This window comes from Ranitomeya imitator, chromosome 5, assembly GCF_032444005.1.
Source record: "Ranitomeya imitator isolate aRanImi1 chromosome 5, aRanImi1.pri, whole genome shotgun sequence".
NCBI lineage: Eukaryota > Metazoa > Chordata > Amphibia > Anura > Dendrobatidae > Ranitomeya > Ranitomeya imitator.
Genome location: NC_091286.1, coordinates 69,521,156 through 69,545,406, shown reverse-complemented (window position 1 = coordinate 69,545,406; position 24,251 = coordinate 69,521,156).

Here is a 24,251-nt window from a genome sequence, read left to right as displayed (position 1 = left end):
TATGTGTAGGACTATATGTGGGGCCATTATATTATGTGTAGAACGATATATGGGGCCATTATATTATGCGTAGGACTGTATGTGGGGCCATTATATTATGTGTAGGACTTTAGATGGGGCCATATTATTAAGTGTAGGACTATATGTGGGGCCATTATATTATGTGTAGGACTATATATGGGGCCATTATAATATGTGTAGGACTATATATGGGGCCATTATATTCTGTGCAGAATTATATGTGGGGTCATTATATTATGTGTAGGAATATATGTGGGGTCATTATATTATGTGTAGGACTATATGTGGAGCCATTATATTATTTGTAGGACTATATGTGGGGCCATTATATTATGTCCAGGACTAAATATGGTGCCATTATATTGTGTAGGACTATATATGGGGCCATTATATTATTTGTAGGACTATATGTGTGACCATTATATTATGTGTAGGACCAAGTGTGGGGCCATTACATTATGAGCAGGACTATATGTGGGGCCGTTAAATTATCTGTAGGACTATATGTGGGGCCGTCATATTATGTGTAGGACTATATGTGGGGTCATTACATTATGTGTAGGACTATATATATGGCCATTATATTATGTGTAGGACTATATGTGGGGCCATTATATTATGTGTAGGACTATATGTGGAGCCATTATATTATGTGTAGGACTATATGTGGGGCCATTATATTATGTGTAGGACTATGTGTGGCCATTATATTATGTGTAGGACTATATGTGGGGTCATTATATTATGTGTAGGACTATATGTGGGGCCGTTATATTATGTGTAAGACTATATGTGGGGCCATTATATTATGTGTAGGACTATATGTGGGGTCATTATATTATGTGCAGGACTGCATGTGGGGCCATTATATTATGTGTAGGACTATATGTGGGGCCATTATATTATGTGCAGGACTATATATGGGGCCATTATATTATGTGCAGGACTATATATGGGGCCATTATATTATGTGCAGGACTATATGTGGGGTCATTACATTATGTGTAGGACTATATGTGGGGCCATTATATTATGTGCAGGACTATATGTGGGGCCATTATATTATGTGCAGGACTATATGTGGGCCCATTATATTATGTGTAGGACTATATGTGGGGTCATTACATTATGTGTAGGACTATATGTAGGGCCATTATATTATGTGCAGGACTATATGTGGGGCCATTATATTATGTGTACGACTATATGTGGGGCCATTATATTATGTGTAGAACGATATATGGGGCCATTATATTATGCGTAGGACTGTATGTGGGGCCATTATATTATGTGTAGGACTTTAGATGGGGCCATATTATTAAGTGTAGGACTATATGTGGGGTCATTATATTATGTGTAGGACTATATGTGGAGCCATTATATTATTTGTAGGACTATATGTGGGGCCATTATATTATGTCCAGGGCTAAATATGATGCCATTATATTGTGTAGGACTATATACAGTGGGGCAAAAAAGTATTTAGTCAGTCAGCAATAGTGCTAGTTCCACCACTTAAAAAGATGGGAGGCGTCTGTAATTTACATCATAGGTAGACCTCAACTATGGGAGACAAACTGAGAAAAAAAAATCCAGAAAATCACATTGTCTGTTTTTTTATCATTTTTTTTGCATTTTATGGTGGAAAATAAGTATTTGGTCAGAAACAAACAATCAAGATTTCTGGCTCTCACAGACCTGTAACTTCTTCTTTAAGAGTCTCCTCTTTCCTCCACTCATTACCTGTAGTAATGGCACCTGTTTAAACTTGTTATCAGTATAAAAAGACACCTGTGCGCACCCTCAAACAGTCTGACTCCAAACTCCACTATGGTGAAGACGAAAGAGCTGTCAAAGGACACCAGAAACAAAATTGTAGCCCTGCACCAGGCTGGGAAGACTGAATCTGCAATAGCCAACCAGCTTGGAGTGAAGAAATCAACAGTGGGAGCAATAATTAGAAAATGGAAGACATACAAGACCACTGATAATCTCCCTCGATCTGGGGCTCCACGCAAAATCCCACCCCGTGGGGTCAGAATGATCACAAGAACAGTGAGCAAAAATCCCAGAACCACGCGGGGGGACCTAGTGAATGACCTGCAGAGAGCTGGGACCAATGTAACAAGGCCTACCATAAGTAACACACTACGCCACCATGGACTCAGATCCTGCAGTGCCAGACGTGTCCCACTGCTTAAGCCAGTACATGTCCGGGCCCGTCTGAAGTTTGCTAGAGAGCATTTGGATGATCCAGAGGAGTTTTGGGAGAATGTCCTATGGTCTGATGAAACCAAACTGGAACTGTTTGGTAGAAACACAACTTATCGTGTTTGGAGGAAAAAGAATACTGAGTTGCATCCATCAAACACCATACCTACTGTAAAGCATGGTGGTGGAAACATCATGCTTTGGGGCTGTTTCTCTGCAAAGGGGCCAGGACGACTGGTCCGGGTACATGAAAGAATGAATGGGGCCATGTATCGTGAGATTTTGAGTGCAAACCTCCTTCCATCAGCAAGGGCATTGAAGATGAAACGTGGCTGGGTCTTTCAACATGACAATGATCCAAAGCACACCGCCAGGGCAACAAAGGAGTGGCTTTGTAAGAAGCATTTCAAGGTCCTGGAGTGGCCTAGCCAGTCTCCAGATCTCAACCCTATAGAAAACCTTTGGAGGGAGTTGAAAGTCCGTGTTGCCAAGCGAAAAGCCAAAAACATCACTGCTCTAGAGGAGATCTGCATGGAGGAATGGGCCAACATACCAACAACAGTGTGTGGCAACCTTGTGAAGACTTACAGAAAACGTTTGACCTCTGTCATTGCCAACAAAGGATATATTACAAAGTATTGAGATGAAATTTTGTTTCTGACCAAATACTTATTTTCCACCATAATATGCAAATAAAATGTTAAAAAAACAGACAATGTGATTTTCTGGATTTTTTTTTCTCAGTTTGTCTCCCATAGTTGAGGTCTACCTATGATGTAAATTACAGACGCCTCTCATCTTTTTAAGTGGTGGAACTTGCACTATTGCTGACTGACTAAATACTTTTTTGCCCCACTGTATGGGGCCATTATATTATTTGTAGGACTATATGTGGGACCATTATATTATGTGTAGGACCAAGTGTGGGGCCATTACATTATGAGCAGGACTATATGTGGGGCCGTTAAATTATCTGTAGGACTATATGTGGGGCCGTCATATTATGTGTAGGACTATGTGTGGGGTCATTACATTATGTGTAGGACTATATATATGGCCATTATATTATGTGTAGGACTATATGTGGGGCCATTATATTATGTGTAGGACTATATGTGGAGCCATTATATTATGTGTAGGACTATATGTGGGGCCATTATATTATGTGTAGGACTATATGTGTGGCCATTATATTATGTGTAGGACTATATGTGGGGTCATTATATTATGTGTAGGACTATATGTGGGGCCGTTATATTATGTGTAAGACTATATGTGGGGCCATTATATTATGTGTAGGACTATATGTGGGGTCATTATATTATGTGCAGGACTGTATGCGGGGCCATTATATTATGTGTAGGACTATATGTGGGGCCATTATATTATGTGCATGACTATATATGGGGCCATTATATTATGTGCAGGACTATATATGGGGCCATTATATTATGTGCAGGACTATATGTGGGGTCATTACATTATGTGTAGGACTATATGTGGGGCCATTATATTATGTGCAGGACTATATGTGGGGCCATTATATTATGTGCAGGACTATATGTGGGGCCATTATATTATGTGCAGGACTATATGTGGGGCCATTATATTATGTGTAGGACTATATGTGGGGCCATTATATTATGTGTAGAACGATATATGGGGCCATTATATTATGCGTAGGACTGTATGTGGGGCCATTATATTATGTGTAGGACTTTAGATAGGGCCATATTATTAAGTGTAGGACTATATGTGGGGTCATTATATTATGTGTAGGACTATATGTGGAGCCATTATATTATTTGTAGGACTATATGTGGGGCCATTATATTATTTGTAGGACTATATGTGGGACCATTATATTATGTGTAGGACCAAGTGTGGGGCCATTACATTATGAGCAGGACTATATGTGGGGCCGTTAAATTATCTGTAGGACTATATGTGGGGCCGTCATATTATGTGTAGGACTATATGTGGGGTCATTACATTATGTGTAGGACTATATATATGGCCATTATATTATGTGTAGGACTATATGTGGGGCCATTATATTATGTGTAGGACTATATGTGGAGCCATTATATTATGTGTAGGACTATATGTGGGGCCATTATATTATGTGTAGGACTATATGTGTGGCCATTATATTATGTGTAGGACTATATGTGGGGTCATTATATTATGTGTAGGACTATATGTGTGGCCATTATATTATGTGTAGGACTATATGTGGGGTCATTATATTATGTGTAGGACTATATGTGGGGCCGTTATATTATGTGTAGGACTATATGTGTGGCCATTATATTATGTGTAGGACTATATGTGGGGTCATTATATTATGTGTAGGACTATATGTGGGGCCGTTATATTATGTGTAAGACTATATGTGGGGCCATTATATTATGTGTAGGACTATATGTGTGGCCATTATATTATGTGTAGGACTATATGTGGGGTCATTATATTATGTGTAGGACTATATGTGGGGCCGTTATATTATGTGTAAGACTATATGTGGGGCCATTATATTATGTGTAGGACTATATGTGGGGTCATTATATTATGTGCAGGACTGTATGCGGGGCCATTATATTATGTGTAGGACTATATGTGGGGCCATTATATTATGTGCATGACTATATATGGGGCCATTATATTATGTGCAGGACTATATATGGGGCCATTATATTATGTGCAGGACTATATGTGGGGTCATTACATTATGTGTAGGACTATATGTGGGGCCATTATATTATGTGCAGGACTATATGTGGGGCCATTATATTATGTGCAGGACTATATGTGGGGCCATTATATTATGTGCAGGACTATATGTGGGGCCATTATATTATGTGTAGGACTATATGTGGGGCCATTATATTATGTGTAGAACGATATATGGGGCCATTATATTATGCGTAGGACTGTATGTGGGGCCATTATATTATGTGTAGGACTTTAGATAGGGCCATATTATTAAGTGTAGGACTATATGTGGGGTCATTATATTATGTGTAGGACTATATGTGGAGCCATTATATTATTTGTAGGACTATATGTGGGGCCATTATATTATGTCCAGGGCTAAATATGGTGCCATTATATTGTGTAGGACTATATATGGGGCCATTATATTATTTGTAGGACTATATGTGGGACCATTATATTATGTGTAGGACCAAGTGTGGGGCCATTACATTATGAGCAGGACTATATGTGGGGCCGTTAAATTATCTGTAGGACTATATGTGGGGCCGTCATATTATGTGTAGGACTATATGTGGGGTCATTACATTATGTGTAGGACTATATATATGGCCATTATATTATGTGTAGGACTATATGTGGGGCCATTATATTATGTGTAGGACTATATGTGGAGCCATTATATTATGTGTAGGACTATATGTGGGGCCATTATATTATGTGTAGGACTATATGTGTGGCCATTATATTATGTGTAGGACTATATGTGGGGTCATTATATTATGTGTAGGACTATATGTGGGGCCGTTATATTATGTGTAAGACTATATGTGGGGCCATTATATTATGTGTAGGACTATATGTGGGGTCATTATATTATGTGCAGGACTATATGTGGGGCCGTTAAATTATCTGTAGGACTATATGTGGGGTCATTACATTATGTGTAGGACTATATGTGGGGCCATCATATTATGTGTAGGACTATATGTGGGGCCGTTAAATTATGTGTGGGACTATATGTGGGGCCATTATATTATCTGTAGGACTATATGTGGGGCCGTCATATTATGTGTAGGACTATATGTGGGGTCATTACATTATGTGTAGGACTATATATGGGGCCATTATATTATGTGTAGGACTATATGTGTGGCCATTATATTATGTGTAGGACTATATATGGGGCCATTATATTATGTGCAGGACTATATGTGGGGCCATTATATTATGTGCAGGACTATATGTGGGCCCATTATATTATGTGTAGGACTATATGTGGGGTCATTACATTATGTGTAGGACTATATGTGGGGCCATTATATTATGTGCAGGACTATATGTGGGGCCATTATATTATGTGCAGGACTATATGTGGGCCCATTATATTATGTGTAGGACTATATGTGGGGCCATTATATTATGTGCAGGACTATATGTGGGGCCATTATATTATGTGCAGGACTATATGTGGGCCCATTATATTATGTGTAGGACTATATGTGGGGCCATTATATTATGTGCAGGACTATATGTGTGGCCATTATATTATGTGCAGGACTATATGTGGGGCCATTATATTATGTGCAGGACTATATGTGTGGCCATTATATTATGTGTAGGACTATATGTGGGGCCATTATTTTATGTGTAGGACTATATGTGTGGCCATTATATTATGTGTAGGACTATATATGGGGCCATTACATTATGTGTAGGACTATATGTGGGGCCATTATATTATGTGCAGGACTATATGTGGGGTCATTATATTATGTGCAGGACTATATGTGGGGCCATTATATTATGTGTAGGACTATATGTGGGGCCATTATATTATGTGTAGGACTATATATGGGGCCATTATATTATCTGTAGGACTATATGTGGGGCCGTCATATTATGTGTAGGACTATATGTGGGGTCATTACATTATGTGTAGGACTATATGTGGGGCCATTATATTATGTGTAGGACTATATGTGGGGCCATTATATTATGTGTAGGACGATATATGGGGCCATTATATTATTTGTAGGACTATATGTGGGACCATTATATTATGTGTAGGACCAAGTGTGGGGCCATTATATTATGAGCAGGACTATATGTGGGGCCGTTAAATTATCTGTAGGACTATATGTGGGGTCATTACATTATGTGTAGGACTATATGTGGGGCCATCATATTATGTGCAGGGCTATATGTGGAGCCATTATATTATGTGCAGGACTATATGTGTGGGGCCATTATATTATGTGTAGGACTATATGTGGGGCCATTATATTATGTGCAGGACTATATGTGTGGGGCCATTATATTATGTGTAGGACTATATGTGGGGCCATTATATTATGTGCAGGACTATGTGTGGGGTCATTATATTATGTCCAGCGCTATATGTGGGGCCATTATATTATGTGCAGGACTATATGTGGGGTCATTATATTATGTGCAGGACTATATGTGGGGCCATTATATTATGTGTAGGACTATATGTGGGGCCATTATATTATGTGTAGGACTATATATGGGGCCATTATATTATCTGTAGGACTATATGTGGGGCCGTCATATTATGTGTAGGACTATATGTGGGGTCATTACATTATGTGTAGGACTATATGTGGGGCCATTATATTATGTGTAGGACTATATGTGGGGCCATTATATTATGTGTAGGACTATATATGGGGCCATTATATTATTTGTAGGACTATATGTGGGACCATTATATTATGTGTAGGACCAAGTGTGGGGCCATTATATTATGAGCAGGACTATATGTGGGGCCGTTAAATTATCTGTAGGACTATATGTGGGGTCATTACATTATGTGTAAGACTATATGTGGGGCCATCATATTATGTGTAGGACTATATGTGGGGCCGTTAAATTATGTGTAGGACTATATGTGGGGCCATTATATTATCTGTAGGACTATATGTGTGGCCATTATATTATGTGTAGGACTATATATGGGGCCATTATATTATGTGCAGGACTATATGTGGGGCCATTATATTATGTGCAGGACTATATGTGGGGCCATTATATTATGTGTAGGACTATATGTGGGGCCATTATATTATGTGCAGGACTATATGTGTGGCCATTATATTATGTGCAGGACTATATGTGGGGCCATTATATTATGTGCAGGACTATATGTGTGGCCATTATATTATGTGTAGGACTATATGTGGGGCCATTATTTTATGTGTAGGACTATATGTGTGGCCATTATATTATGTGTAGGACTATATATGGGGCCATTACATTATGTGTAGGACTATATGTGGGGCCATTATATTATGTGCAGGACTATATGTGGAGCCATTATATTATGTGCAGGACTATATGTGTGGGGCCATTATATTATGTGTAGGACTATATGTGGGGCCATTATATTATGTGCAGGACTATGTGTGGGGTCATTATATTATGTCCAGCGCTATATGTGGGGCCATTATATTATGTGCAGGACTATATGTGGGGTCATTATATTATGTGCAGGACTATATGTGGGGCCATTATATTATGTGTAGGACTATATGTGGGGCCATTATATTATGTGTAGGACTATATATGGGGCCATTATATTATCTGTAGGACTATATGTGGGGCCGTCATATTATGTGTAGGACTATATGTGGGGTCATTACATTATGTGTAGGACTATATGTGGGGCCATTATATTATGTGTAGGACTATATGTGGGGCCATTATATTATGTGTAGGACTATATATGGGGCCATTATATTATTTGTAGGACTATATGTGGGACCATTATATTATGTGTAGGACCAAGTGTGGGGCCATTATATTATGAGCAGGACTATATGTGGGGCCGTTAAATTATCTGTAGGACTATATGTGGGGTCATTACATTATGTGTAAGACTATATGTGGGGCCATCATATTATGTGTAGGACTATATGTGGGGCCGTTAAATTATGTGTAGGACTATATGTGGGGCCATTATATTATCTGTAGGACTATATGTGTGGCCATTATATTATGTGTAGGACTATATATGGGGCCATTATATTATGTGCAGGACTATATGTGGGGCCATTATATTATGTGCAGGACTATATGTGGGGCCATTATATTATGTGTAGGACTATATGTGGGGCCATTATATTATGTGCAGGACTATATGTGTGGCCATTATATTATGTGCAGGACTATATGTGGGGCCATTATATTATGTGCAGGACTATATGTGTGGCCATTATATTATGTGTAGGACTATATGTGGGGCCATTATTTTATGTGTAGGACTATATGTGTGGCCATTATATTATGTGTAGGACTATATATGGGGCCATTACATTATGTGTAGGACTATATGTGGGGCCATTATATTATGTGCAGGACTATATGTGGAGCCATTATATTATGTGCAGGACTATATGTGTGGGGCCATTATATTATGTGTAGGACTATATGTGGGGCCATTATATTATGTGCAGGACTATGTGTGGGGTCATTATATTATGTCCAGCGCTATATGTGGGGCCATTATATTATGTGCAGGACTATATGTGGGGTCATTATATTATGTGCAGGACTATATGTGGGGCCATTATATTATGTGTAGGACTATATGTGGGGCCATTATATTATGTGTAGGACTATATATGGGGCCATTATATTATTTGTAGGACTATATGTGGGACCATTATATTATGTGTAGGACCAAGTGTGGGGCCATTATATTATGAGCAGGACTATATGTGGGGCCGTTAAATTATCTGTAGGACTATATGTGGGGTCATTACATTATGTGTAGGACTATATGTGGGGCCATCATATTATGTGTAGGACTATATGTGGGGCCGTTAAATTATGTGTAGGACTATATATGGGGCCATTATATTATTTGTAGGACTATATGTGGGACCATTATATTATGTGTAGGACCAAGTGTGGGGCCATTATATTATGAGCAGGACTATATGTGGGGCCGTTAAATTATCTGTAGGACTATATGTGGGGTCATTACATTATGTGTAGGACTATATGTGGGGCCATCATATTATGTGCAGGGCTATATGTGGAGCCATTATATTATGTGCAGGACTATATGTGTGGGGCCATTATATTATGTGTAGGACTATATGTGGGGCCATTATATTATGTGCAGGACTATATGTGTGGGGCCATTATATTATGTGTAGGACTATATGTGTGGCCATTATATTATGTGTAGGACTATATATGGGGCCATTACATTATGTGTAGGACTATATGTGGGGCCATTATATTATGTGCAGGACTATATGTGGGGTCATTATATTATGTGCAGGACTATATGTGGGGCCATTATATTATGTGTAGGACTATATGTGGGGCCATTATATTATGTGTAGGACTATATATGGGGCCATTATATTATCTGTAGGACTATATGTGGGGCCGTCATATTATGTGTAGGACTATATGTGGGGTCATTACATTATGTGTAGGACTATATGTGGGGCCATTATATTATGTGTAGGACTATATGTGGGGCCATTATATTATGTGTAGGACTATATATGGGGCCATTATATTATTTGTAGGACTATATGTGGGACCATTATATTATGTGTAGGACCAAGTGTGGGGCCATTATATTATGAGCAGGACTATATGTGGGGCCGTTAAATTATCTGTAGGACTATATGTGGGGTCATTACATTATGTGTAGGACTATATGTGGGGCCATCATATTATGTGCAGGGCTATATGTGGAGCCATTATATTATGTGCAGGACTATATGTGTGGGGCCATTATATTATGTGTAGGACTATATGTGGGGCCATTATATTATGTGCAGGACTATATGTGTGGGGCCATTATATTATGTGTAGGACTATATGTGGGGCCATTATATTATGTGCAGGACTATGTGTGGGGTCATTATATTATGTCCAGCGCTATATGTGGGGCCATTATATTATGTGCAGGACTATATGTGGGGTCATTATATTATGTGCAGGACTATATGTGGGGCCATTATATTATGTGTAGGACTATATGTGGGGCCATTATATTATGTGTAGGACTATATATGGGGCCATTATATTATCTGTAGGACTATATGTGGGGCCGTCATATTATGTGTAGGACTATATGTGGGGTCATTACATTATGTGTAGGACTATATGTGGGGCCATTATATTATGTGTAGGACTATATGTGGGGCCATTATATTATGTGTAGGACTATATATGGGGCCATTATATTATTTGTAGGACTATATGTGGGACCATTATATTATGTGTAGGACCAAGTGTGGGGACATTATATTATGAGCAGGACTATATGTGGGGCCGTTAAATTATCTGTAGGACTATATGTGGGGTCATTACATTATGTGTAAGACTATATGTGGGGCCATCATATTATGTGTAGGACTATATGTGGGGTCGTTAAATTATGTGTAGGACTATATGTGGGGCCATTATATTATCTGTAGGACTATATGTGTGGCCATTATATTATGTGTAGGACTATATATGGGGCCATTATATTATGTGCAGGACTATATGTGGGGCCATTATATTATGTGCAGGACTATATGTGGGGCCATTATATTATGTGTAGGACTATATGTGGGGCCATTATATTATGTGCAGGACTATATGTGTGGCCATTATATTATGTGCAGGACTATATGTGGGGCCATTATATTATGTGCAGGACTATATGTGTGGCCATTATATTATGTGTAGGACTATATGTGGGGCCATTATTTTATGTGTAGGACTATATGTGTGGCCATTATATTATGTGTAGGACTATATATGGGGCCATTACATTATGTGTAGGACTATATGTGGGGCCATTATATTATGTGCAGGACTATATGTGGAGCCATTATATTATGTGCAGGACTATATGTGTGGGGCCATTATATTATGTGTAGGACTATATGTGGGGCCATTATATTATGTGCAGGACTATGTGTGGGGTCATTATATTATGTCCAGCGCTATATGTGGGGCCATTATATTATGTGCAGGACTATATGTGGGGTCATTATATTATGTACAGGACTATATGTGGGGCCATTATATTATGTGTAGGACTATATGTGGGGCCATTATATTATGTGTAGGACTATATATGGGGCCATTATATTATTTGTAGGACTATATGTGGGACCATTATATTATGTGTAGGACCAAGTGTGGGGCCATTATATTATGAGCAGGACTATATGTGGGGCCGTTAAATTATCTGTAGGACTATATGTGGGGTCATTACATTATGTGTAGGACTATATGTGGGGCCATCATATTATGTGTAGGACTATATGTGGGGCCGTTAAATTATGTGTAGGACTATATGTGGGGCCATTATATTATGTGTAGGACTATATGTGTGGCCATTATATTATGTGTAGGACTATATATGGGGCCATTATATTATGTGCAGGACTATATGTGGGGCCATTATATTATGTGCAGGACTATATGTGGGGCCATTACATTATGTGTAGGACTATATGTGGGGCCATCATATTATGTGCAGGGCTATATGTGGAGCCATTATATTATGTGCAGGACTATATGTGTGGGGCCATTATATTATGTGTAGGACTATATGTGGGGCCATTATATTATGTGCAGGACTATATGTGTGGGGCCATTATATTATGTGTAGGACTATATGTGTGGCCATTATATTATGTGTAGGACTATATATGGGGCCATTACATTATGTGTAGGACTATATGTGGGGCCATTATATTATGTGCAGGACTATATGTGGGGTCATTATATTATGTGCAGGACTATATGTGGGGCCATTATATTATGTGTAGGACTATATGTGGGGCCATTATATTATGTGTAGGACTATATATGGGGCCATTATATTATCTGTAGGACTATATGTGGGGCCGTCATATTATGTGTAGGACTATATGTGGGGTCATTACATTATGTGTAGGACTATATGTGGGGCCATTATATTATGTGTAGGACTATATGTGGGGCCATTATATTATGTGTAGGACTATATATGGGGCCATTATATTATTTGTAGGACTATATGTGGGACCATTATATTATGTGTAGGACCAAGTGTGGGGCCATTATATTATGAGCAGGACTATATGTGGGGCCGTTAAATTATCTGTAGGACTATATGTGGGGTCATTACATTATGTGTAGGACTATATGTGGGGCCATCATATTATGTGCAGGGCTATATGTGGAGCCATTATATTATGTGCAGGACTATATGTGTGGGGCCATTATATTATGTGTAGGACTATATGTGGGGCCATTATATTATGTGCAGGACTATATGTGTGGGGCCATTATATTATGTGTAGGACTATATGTGGGGCCATTATATTATGTGCAGGACTATGTGTGGGGTCATTATATTATGTCCAGCGCTATATGTGGGGCCATTATATTATGTGCAGGACTATATGTGGGGTCATTATATTATGTGCAGGACTATATGTGGGGCCATTATATTATGTGTAGGACTATATGTGGGGCCATTATATTATGTGTAGGACTATATATGGGGCCATTATATTATCTGTAGGACTATATGTGGGGCCGTCATATTATGTGTAGGACTATATGTGGGGTCATTACATTATGTGTAGGACTATATGTGGGGCCATTATATTATGTGTAGGACTATATGTGGGGCCATTATATTATGTGTAGGACTATATATGGGGCCATTATATTATTTGTAGGACTATATGTGGGACCATTATATTATGTGTAGGACCAAGTGTGGGGACATTATATTATGAGCAGGACTATATGTGGGGCCGTTAAATTATCTGTAGGACTATATGTGGGGTCATTACATTATGTGTAAGACTATATGTGGGGCCATCATATTATGTGTAGGACTATATGTGGGGTCGTTAAATTATGTGTAGGACTATATGTGGGGCCATTATATTATCTGTAGGACTATATGTGTGGCCATTATATTATGTGTAGGACTATATATGGGGCCATTATATTATGTGCAGGACTATATGTGGGGCCATTATATTATGTGCAGGACTATATGTGGGGCCATTATATTATGTGTAGGACTATATGTGGGGCCATTATATTATGTGCAGGACTATATGTGTGGCCATTATATTATGTGCAGGACTATATGTGGGGCCATTATATTATGTGCAGGACTATATGTGTGGCCATTATATTATGTGTAGGACTATATGTGGGGCCATTATTTTATGTGTAGGACTATATGTGTGGCCATTATATTATGTGTAGGACTATATATGGGGCCATTACATTATGTGTAGGACTATATGTGGGGCCATTATATTATGTGCAGGACTATATGTGGAGCCATTATATTATGTGCAGGACTATATGTGTGGGGCCATTATATTATGTGTAGGACTATATGTGGGGCCATTATATTATGTGCAGGACTATGTGTGGGGTCATTATATTATGTCCAGCGCTATATGTGGGGCCATTATATTATGTGCAGGACTATATGTGGGGTCATTATATTATGTGCAGGACTATATGTGGGGCCATTATATTATGTGTAGGACTATATGTGGGGCCATTATATTATGTGTAGGACTATATATGGGGAAATTATATTATTTGTAGGACTATATGTGGGACCATTATATTATGTGTAGGACCAAGTGTGGGGCCATTATATTATGAGCAGGACTATATGTGGGGCCGTTAAATTATCTGTAGGACTATATGTGGGGTCATTACATTATGTGTAGGACTATATGTGGGGCCATCATATTATGTGTAGGACTATATGTGGGGCCGTTAAATTATGTGTAGGACTATATGTGGGGCCATTATATTATGTGTAGGACTATATGTGTGGCCATTATATTATGTGTAGGACTATATATGGGGCCATTATATTATGTGCAGGACTATATGTGGGGCCATTATATTATGTGCAGGACTATATGTGGGGCCATTATATTATGTGTAGGACTATATGTGGGGCCATTATATTATGTGCAGGACTATATGTGTGGCCATTATATTATGTGCAGGACTATATGTGGGGCCATTATATTATGTGCAGGACTATATGTGTGGCCATTATATTATGTGTAGGACTATATGTGGGGCCATTATATTATGTGTAGGACTATATGTGTGGCCATTATATTATGTGTAGGACTATATATGGGGCCATTACATTATGTGTAGGACTATATGTGGGGCCATTATATTATGTGCAGGACTATATGTGGAGCCATTATATTATGTGCAGGACTATATGTGGGGTCATTATATTATGTGCAGGACTATATGTGTGGCCATTATATTATCATTAACATCCAGGTGCGATGATCAAGGATGTGACTGATAGGATACCAAAGCTCTTCAGCTCCAAGGACGTCCACCCATTTCTTCTGATACATGTTGGCACCAATGACACGGCAAGGAAGGACCTACCGACAATCTGCAAGGACTTTGAAGAGTTGGGGAAGAAAGTAAAGGAACTGGATGCACAGGTAGTTTTTTCTTCTATCCTTCCAGTAGACGGGCATGGCACCAGGAGATGGAACAGGATCCTTGATGCAAACAACTGGCTAAGACGATGGTGCAGACAACAAGGATTCGGATTCCTGGACCACGGTGTGAATTACTGGTATGATGGACTCCTCGCCAGAGACGGACTACACCTCAACAAACCTGGGAAACACACATTCGCCAGAAGACTCGCTACACTCATCAGGAGGGCGTTAAACTAGAAGAAGAGGGGACGGGAAGAAAAACATTAGACTCAAACAAAGACGACCCAGGAAAACATACTCAGAAGGGAGGTAAGAACATTTCTAAAACAATCCACAGTGAGGAGATTGGAACAAAACAAAATCCTCTAAACTGCATGCTCGCAAACGCCAGAAGCCTGACAAACAAGATGGAAGAACTAGAAGCAGAAATATCTACAGGTAACTTTGACATAGTGGGAATAACCGAGACATGGTTAGATGAAAGCTATGACTGGGCAGTTAACTTACAGGGTTACAGTCTGTTTAGAAAGGATCGTAAAAATCGGAGAGGAGGAGGGGTTTGTCTCTATGTAAAGTCTTGTCTAAAGTCCACTTTAAGGGAGGATATTAGCGAAGGGAATGAGGATGTCGAGTCCATATGGGTTGAAATTCATGGAGGGAAAAATGGTAACAAAATTCTCATTGGGGTCTGTTACAAACCCCCAAATATAACAGAAAGCATGGAAAGTCTACTTCTAAAGCAGATAGATGAAGCTGCAACCCATAATGAGGTCCTGGTTATGGGGGACTTTAACTACCCGGATATTAACTGGGAAACAGAAACCTGTGAAACCCATAAAGGCAACAGGTTTCTGCTAATAACCAAGAAAAATTATCTTTCACAATTGGTGCAGAATCCAACCAGAGGAGCAGCACTTTTAGACCTAATACTATCTAATAGACCTGACAGAATAACAAATCTGCAGGTGGTTGGGCATTTAGGAAATAGCGACCACAATATTGTGCAGTTTCACCTGTCTTTCACTAGGGGGACTTGCCAGGGAGTCACAAAAACATTGAACTTTAGGAAGGCAAAGTTTGAACAGCTTAGAGATGCCCTTAATCTGGTAGACTGGGACAATATCCTCAGAAATGAGAATACAGATAATAAATGGGAAATGTTTAAGAACATCCTAAATAGGCAGTGTAAGCGGTTTATACCTTGTGGGAATAAAAGGACTAGAAATAGGAAAAACCCAATGTGGCTAAACAAAGAAGTAAGACAGGCAATTAACAGTAAAAAGAAAGCATTTGCACTACTAAAGCAGGATGGCACCATTGAAGCTCTAAAAAACTATAGGGAGAAAAATACTTTATCTAAAAAACTAATTAAAGCTGCCAAAAAGGAAACAGAGAAGCACATTGCTAAGGAGAGTAAAACTAATCCCAAACTGTTCTTCAACTATATCAATAGTAAAAGAATAAAAACTGAAAATGTAGGCCCCTTAAAAAATAGTGAGGAAAGAATGGTTGTAGATGACGAGGAAAAAGCTAACATATTAAACACCTTCTTCTCCACGGTATTCACGGTGGAAAATGAAATGCTAGGTGAAATCCCAAGAAACAATGAAAACCCTATATTAAGGGTCACCAATCTAACCCAAGAAGAGGTGCGAAACCGGCTAAATAAGATTAAAATAGATAAATCTCCGGGTCCGGATGGCATACACCCACGAGTACTAAGAGAACTAAGTAATGTAATAGATAAACCATTATTTCTTATTTTTAGTGACTCTATAGCGACAGGGTCTGTTCCGCAGGACTGGCGCATAGCAAATGTGGTGCCAATATTCAAAAAGGGCTCTAAAAGTGAACCTGGAAATTATAGGCCAGTAAGTCTAACCTCTATTGTTGGTAAAATATTTGAAGGGTTTCTGAGGGATGTTATTCTGGATTATCTCAATGAGAATAACTGTTTAACTCCATATCAGCATGGGTTTATGAGAAATCGCTCCTGTCAAACCAATCTAATCAGTTTTTATGAAGAGGTAAGCTATAGGCTGGACCACGGTGAGTCATTGGACGTGGTATATCTCGATTTTTCCAAAGCGTTTGATACCGTGCCGCACAAGAGGTTGGTACACAAAATGAGAATGCTTGGTCTGGGGGAAAATGTGTGTAAATGGGTTAGTAACTGGCTTAGTGATAGAAAGCAGAGGGTGGTTATAAATGGTATAGTCTCTAACTGGGTCGCTGTGACCAGTGGGGTACCGCAGGGGTCAGTATTGGGACCTGTTCTCTTCAACATATTCATTAATGATCTGGTAGAAGGTTTACACAGTAAAATATCGATATTTGCAGATGATACAAAACTATGTAAAGCAGTTAATACAAGAGAAGATAGTATTCTGCTACAGATGGATCTGGATAAGTTGGAAACTTGGGCTGAAAGGTGGCAGATGAGGTTTAACAATGATAAATGTAAGGTTATACACATGGGAAGAGGGAATCAATATCACCATTACACACTGAACGGGAAACCACTGGGTAAATCTGACAGGGAGAAGGACTTGGGGATCCTAGTTAATGATAAACTTACCTGGAGCAGCCAGTGCCAGGCAGCAGCTGCCAAGGCAAACAGGATCATGGGGTGCATTAAAAGAGGTCTGGATACACATGATGAGAGCATTATACTGCCTCTGTACAAATCCCTAGTTAGACCGCACATGGAGTACTGTGTCCAGTTTTGGGCACCGGTGCTCAGGAAGGATATAATGGAACTAGAGAGAGTACAAAGGAGGGCAACAAAATTAATAAAGGGGATGGGAGAACTACAATACCCAGATAGATTAGCGAAATTAGGATTATTTAGTCTAGAAAAAAGACGACTGAGGGGCGATCTAATAACCATGTATAAGTATATAAGGGGACAATACAAATATCTCGCTGAGGATCTGTTTATACCAAGGAAGGTGACGGGCACAAGGGGGCATTCTTTGCGTCTGGAGGAGAGAAGGTTTTTCCACCAACATAGAAGAGGATTCTTTACTGTTAGGGCAGTGAGAATCTGGAATTGCTTGCCTGAGGAGGTGGTGATGGCGAACTCAGTCGAGGGGTTCAAGAGAGGCCTGGATGTCTTCCTGGAGCAGAACAATATTGTATCATACAATTATTAGGTTCTGTAGAAGGACGTAGATCTGGGTATTTATTTATTATGATGGAATATAGGCTGAACTGGATAGACAAATGTCTTTTTTCGGCCTTACTAACTATGTTACTATGTTACTATGTGTAGGACTATATGTGGGGCCATTATATTATGTGTAGGACTATATGTGTGGCCATTATATTATGTGTAGGACTATATATGGGGCCATTACATTATGTGTAGGACTATATGTGGGGCCATTATATTATGTGCAGGACTATATGTGGAGCCATTATATTATGTGCAGGACTATATGTGTGAGGCCATTATATTATGTGTAGGACTATATGTGTGGCCATTATATTATGTGTAGGACTATATGTGGGGTCATTATATTATGTGTAGGACTATATGTGGGGCCGTTATATTATGTGTAGGACTATATGTGGGCCATTATATTATGTGTAGGACTATATGTGTGGCCATTATATTATGTGTAGGACTATATGTGGGGTCATTATATTATGTGTAGGACTATATGTGGGGCCGTTATATTATGTGTAAGACTATATGTGTGGCCATTATATTATGTGCAGGACTATATGTGGGGTCATTATATTATGTGCAGGACTGTATGTGGGGCCATTATATTATGTGTAGGACTATATGTGGGGCCATTACATTATGTGCAGGACTATATATGGGGCCATTATATTATGTGCAGGACTATATATGGGGCCATTATATTATGTGCAGGACTATATGTGGGGTCATTACATTATGTGTAGGACTATATGTGGGGCCATTATATTATGTGCAGGACTATATGTGGGGCCATTATATTATGTGCAGGACTATATGTGGGCCCATTATATTATGTGTAGGACTATATGTGGGGTCATTACATTATGTGTAGGACTATATGTGGGGCCATTATATTATGTGCAGGACTATATGTGGGGCCATTATATTATGTGCAGGACTATATGTGGGCCCATTATATTATGTGCAGGACTATATGTGTGGCCATTATATTATGTGCAGGACTATATGTGAGGCCATTATATTATGTGTAGGACTATATGTGGGGCCATTATATTATGTGCAGGACTATATATGGGGCCATTATATTATGTGCAGGACTATATATGGGGCCATTATATTATGTGCAGGACTATATGTGGGGTCATTACATTATGTGTAGGACTATATGTGGGGCCATTATATTATGTGCAGGACTATATGTGGGCCCATTATATTATGTGCAGGACTATATGTGGGGTCATTACATTATGTGTAGGACTATATGTGGGGCCATTATATTATGTGCAGGACTATATGTGGGGCCATTATATTATGTGCAGGACTATATGTGGGCCCATTATATTATGTGCAGGACTATATGTGTGGCCATTATATTATGTGCAGGACTATATGTGAGGCCATTATATTATGTGTAGGACTATATGTGGGGCCATTATATTATGTGCAGGACTATATATGGGGCCATTATATTATGTGCAGGACTATATATGGGGCCATTATATCATGTGCAGGACTATATGTGGGGTCATTACATTATGTGTAGGACTATATGTGGGGCCATTATATTATGTGCAGGACTATATGTGGGCCCATTATATTATGTGCAGGACTATATGTGGGGTCATTACATTATGTGTAGGACTATATGTGGGGCCATTATATTATGTGCAGGACTATGTGTGGGGTCATTATATTATGTCCAGGGCTATATGTGGGGCCATTATATTATGTGCAGGACTATATGTGGGGTCATTATATTATGTGCAGGACTATATGTGGGGCCATTATATTATGTGTAGGACTATATGTGGGGCCATTATATTATGCGTAGGACTATATATGGGGCCATTATATTATTTGTAGGACTATATGTGGGACCATTATATTATGTGTAGGACCAAGTGTGGGGCCATTATATTATGAGCAGGACTATATGTGGGGCCGTTAAATTATCTGTAGGACTATATGTGGGGTCATTACATTATGTGTAGGACTATATGTGGGGCCATCATATTATGTGTAGGACTATATGTGGGGCCGTTAAATTATGTGTAGGACTATATGTGGGGCCATTATATTATCTGTAGGACTATATGTGGGGCCGTCATATTATGTGTAGGACTATATGTGGGGTCATTACATTATGTGTAGGACTATATATGGGGCCATTATATTATGTGTAGGACTATATGTGTGGCCATTATATTATGTGTAGGACTATATATGGGGCCATTATATTATGTGCAGGACTATATGTGGGGTCATTACATTATCTGTAGGACTATATGTGGGGCCATTATATTATGTGCAGGACTATATATGGGGCCATTATATTATGTGCAGGACTATATGTGGGGCCATTATATTATGTGCAGGACTATATGTGGGCCCATTATATTATGTGTAGGACTATATGTGGGGTCATTACATTATGTGTAGGACTATATGTGGGGCCATTATATTATGTGCAGGACTATATGTGGGGCCATTATATTATGTGCAGGACTATATGTGGGCCCATTATATTATGTGTAGGACTATATGTGGGGCCATTATATTATGTGCAGGACTATATGTGGGGCCATTATATTATGTGCAGGACTATATGTGGGCCCATTATATTATGTGTAGGACTATATGTGGGGCCATTATATTATGTGCAGGACTATATGTGTGGCCATTATATTATGTGCAGGACTATATGTGGGGCCATTATATTATGTGCAGGACTATATGTGTGGCCATTATATTATGTGTAGGACTATATGTGGGGCCATTATTTTATGTGTAGGACTATATGTGTGGCCATTATATTATGTGTAGGACTATATATGGGGCCATTACATTATGTGTAGGACTATATGTGGGGCCATTATATTATGTGCAGGACTATATGTGGGGTCATTATATTATGTGCAGGACTATATGTGGGGCCATTATATTATGTGTAGGACTATATGTGGGGCCATTATATTATGTGTAGGACTATATATGGGGCCATTATATTATCTGTAGGACTATATGTGGGGCCGTCATATTATGTGTAGGACTATATGTGGGGTCATTACATTATGTGTAGGACTATATGTGGGGCCATTATATTATGTGTAGGACTATATGTGGGGCCATTATATTATGTGTAGGACTATATATGGGGCCATTATATTATTTGTAGGACTATATGTGGGACCATTATATTATGTGTAGGACCAAGTGTGGGGCCATTATATTATGAGCAGGACTATATGTGGGGCCGTTAAATTATCTGTAGGACTATATGTGGGGTCATTACATTATGTGTAGGACTATATGTGGGGCCATCATATTATGTGCAGGGCTATATGTGGAGCCATTATATTATGTGCAGGACTATATGTGTGGGGCCATTATATTATGTGTAGGACTATATGTGGGGCCATTATATTATGTGCAGGACTATATGTGTGGGGCCATTATATTATGTGTAGGACTATATGTGGGGCCATTATATTATGTGCAGGACTATGTGTGGGGTCATTATATTATGTCCAGCGCTATATGTGGGGCCATTATATTATGTGCAGGACTATATGTGGGGTCATTATATTATGTGCAGGACTATATGTGGGGCCATTATATTATGTGCAGGACTATATGTGGGGCCATTATATTATGTGTAGGACTATATGTGGGGCCATTATATTATGTGTAGGACTATATATGGGGCCATTATATTATCTGTAGGACTATATGTGGGGCCGTCATATTATGTGTAGGACTATATGTGGGGTCATTACATTATGTGTAGGACTATATGTGGGGCCATTATATTATGTGTAGGACTATATGTGGGGCCATTATATTATGTGTAGGACTATATATGGGGCCATTATATTATTTGTAGGACTATATGTGGGACCATTATATTATGTGTAGGACCAAGTGTGGGGCCATTATATTATGAGCAGGACTATATGTGGGGCCGTTAAATTATCTGTAGGACTATATGTGGGGTCATTAAATTATGTGTAAGACTATATGTGGGGCCATCATATTATGTGTAGGACTATATGTGGGGCCGTTAAATTATGTGTAGGACTATATGTGGGGCCATTATATTATCTGTAGGACTATATGTGTGGCCATTATATTATGTGTAGGACTATATATGGGGCCATTATATTATGTGCAGGACTATATGTGGGGCCATTATATTATGTGCAGGACTATATGTGGGGCCATTATATTATGTGTAGGACTATATGTGGGGCCATTATATTATGTGCAGGACTATATGTGTGGCCATTATATTATGTGCAGGACTATATGTGGGGCCATTATATTATGTGCAGGACTATATGTGTGGCCATTTTATTATGTGTAGGACTATATGTGGGGCCATTATTTTATGTGTAGGACTATATGTGTGGCCATTATATTATGTGTAGGACTATATATGGGGCCATTACATTATGTGTAGGACTATATGTGGGGCCATTATATTATGTGCAGGACTATATGTGGAGCCATTATATTATGTGCAGGACTATATGTGTGGGGCCATTATATTATGTGTAGGACTATATGTGGGGCCATTATATTATGTGCAGGACTATGTGTGGGGTCATTATATTATGTCCAGCGCTATATGTGGGGCCATTATATTATGTGCAGGACTATATGTGGGGTCATTATATTATGTGCAGGACTATATGTGGGGCCATTATATTATGTGTAGGACTATATGTGGGGCCATTATATTATGTGTAGGACTATATATGGGGCCATTATATTATTTGTAGGACTATATGTGGGACCATTATATTATGTATAGGACCAAGTGTGGGGCCATTATATTATGAGCAGGACTATATGTGGGGCCGTTAAATTATCTGTAGGACTATATGTGGGGTCATTACATTATGTGTAGGACTATATGTGGGGCCATCATATTATGTGTAGGACTATATGTGGGGCCGTTAAATTATGTGTAGGACTATATGTGGGGCCATTATATTATGTGTAGGACTATATGTGTGGCCATTATATTATGTGTAGGACTATATATGGGGCCATTATATTATGTGCAGGACTATATGTGGGGCCATTATATTATGTGCAGGACTATATGTGGGGCCATTATATTATGTGTAGGACTATATGTGGGGCCATTATATTATGTGCAGGACTATATGTGTGGCCATTATATTATGTGCAGGACTATATGTGGGGCCATTATATTATGTGCAGGACTATATGTGTGGCCATTATATTATGTGTAGGACTATATGTGGGGCCATTATATTATGTGTAGGACTATATGTGTGGCCATTATATTATGTGTAGGACTATATATGGGGCCATTACATTATGTGTAGGACTATATGTGGGGCCATTATATTATGTGCAGGACTATATGTGGAGCCATTATATTATGTGCAGGACTATATGTGTGGGGCCATTATATTATGTGTAGGACTATATGTGGGGCCAATTTATTATGTGCAGGACTATGTGTGGGGTCATTATATTATGTCCAGCGCTATATGTGGGGCCATTATATTATGTGCAGGACTATATGTGGGGTCATTATATTATGTGCAGGACTATATGTGGGGCCATTATATTATGTGTAGGACTATATGTGG